Here is a 2,365-nt window from a genome sequence, read left to right as displayed (position 1 = left end):
TGGCTGCGAGGCGGGAAGGGCGAGCTCCTTCTCTCCGCGGTGCAGCCCGCATCTCCATCCCCGGCTCCTCGGTGGCTGGCATCGGTAGCTGGTTTGGGATTAAAACATTTTAGCAATAAAAACGGCCTTCAGGAGAATTAACGTCAGTTACCGTTACAAACCAACACTTTAGGAACAAACTCATGCCCGCTCAATTTTTCTTCTTTCATCGAGCGCCATGTGCTGTCTTGCTCTCTGCACGGGCTGAGCCTCGAAGAGGAGCTGAAGTTCTGGGTACCACAAAACCGGGCACTTCTCGTGCCCGGGAGCTTGCGCCAAGGACCTGCCCGTAGGCCGGGGGTTTCTCGGGGATAGCTGTGTGGTGTGAGCTCCTTGAGCTCACGTACAGAAGAGTGCGGCTCTTCTGCCGTAGCAGCGCCTCGCTCCTTCTGGTTCGGCCCGCTCTCAAAGGATGCAACGCTACACAGGGACAAGGCATCCGACTGGGAAAGAAGAATCCCCAGTTCTCCAGGTGGACAACGCCACAGCCCTCTACCCATACAGAGCTTCCCACATCGGTATTGACTTCAGTCTGCAAAGCCCTTCATAAAAGACCTTTAGTACATCAAATACCTCACCGCTTCCACGTTATTTTGACGCCCCGAGATCAGACCAGCCGCTTTTTCTCACCTCCACCTTAGAGCTCGCACAGGAGTTGTCAGCCCAATCTTCTCTCTCTGGAATGAACTGGAACTGTTAGGCAGACAAAACTTGACCATGCCACCATTTGGACCAAAGTGCTAATTTTTTGATTAAAAAAAAAAACCTTGACCAAATGGGTTCGGTCCCAGAATTGCTGTTCATTTTTAGTTACCTTGCTGCATTTGTTACTTACATGATTTTATATAGCGAATACAACTGCTGTTCATGGTAAACACATGATTTACAAAATGAAGAATAAAGAATTGTGTCAGCTAGAGAGAAATAAGGAAGATGAAACAAGTGCATTAATACAGAACAGTTAAAAAAGAAGCAGCAATAACATTACATTTGTGAGCCATGGATCTGAATTAGCTTGGGAAAGAGATCTGGAAATTTTATTAGCTACTCCTATGAAAGCATCAGGTTAATGTTCAGTAATAGTCATGAATAAATGAAGCTTTAAAAATTACGAGAAACGGAACAGAGAACAGAACTGTGATAGATTGCACTATTTTTATTCATAAAGATAGACAATTCTTGACTTGGATTGGAATTAACATGGAAATATTTAAAAGTTGTATGGTTTCCAGCTTAGAATTTATAGTTCAGCACCATTTTAGAAGTGGCCAAACTTCCAACACCCAAAATCGGTTTGATACCCCCAAACTGAGTCACAAAGGCTCGGCAGCAGCAGCAGACGGTCGCCATTTCCCAAAGCGTAATTGCACTGCATTTCTATGTGAGCTTTGTCATCTCAGGCTTGCTGTCTAGCACCGATACGGAGATTGTTAAGGCAAATTAAGCCCCGGACTCTTCCTGAACTGGAGACTCTGCGTCTTGTGCATCCTCGCAGCTCTCTACAACAAGCTAGTCCCAACAACACGGAGAAGCTAGGAGTTGAAATAAAGGTTGTCGTGCTGTTTCAGCTGGACAGAGGTGGTAGCAAGGACAGTTACTAGAGCTCTCTGCAGCTCAGGAGTTAGGTTTGCATTTTGGTGACCGATTTAGTGAAAGGAGGAGAGGAGTTCTGTGAATGTTCCCCCACCAGGCAACTGCCTGAAGTTGTCTTGTTTCTTGGCTACTTAAACGTGTGCCTAAAGTAAACGCTGAACTGAATTCAACCTCACCTGCCAGGACCCACCTTCACGTCTTAGCACAGAACGTGTAAAATCGTACCCACCCGTGAACTTCCCCTACAGTTGTTGACAGACAGCGTATGAAGGCCATGAATTCCAGTCTCGGTAAATAAAATGCATTTTCAGCTCCTTTCATGCATTTTCCGTATAAGTGCCATTACGTAGATTCTGTTAAGGCCCTGCTGTACAGATAACGTGCATTTGAAAAGGTTGGGTTAGCTGCGTGGAACAGGCAGTTCCTCCTGAAGTACTTCCTCAAGCAGTTAAAAGACAGGAAGGACTTTCCTCTTTCTGCTTCCCTTCTAGTAAGGAGGAGGCAATTTCACAGACTGCTCTAAGATTTTTTTGCTTTTTCAGTCAGCACAACTGAACAATAGATAATAATAACCTTTTCCCTTTGTGTGCATGTTCTGTTCTTGTTCAGTGCTTAAACCAAAAAAAAAAAAAGAAAAAGAAAAAAAATGCAACATATTTACCCTCAAGGTGGCTTTTAGTCCTAAACTCATCCCATTATTTTATTTCTACAAGCAATGCAATTTTTTTTAAAT

This window comes from Egretta garzetta, unplaced genomic scaffold (genome assembly GCF_000687185.1).
Source record: "Egretta garzetta isolate BGI_Z169 unplaced genomic scaffold, ASM68718v1 scaffold208, whole genome shotgun sequence".
Lineage (NCBI taxonomy): Eukaryota > Metazoa > Chordata > Aves > Pelecaniformes > Ardeidae > Egretta > Egretta garzetta.
This window is presented reverse-complemented; position numbering follows the sequence as displayed.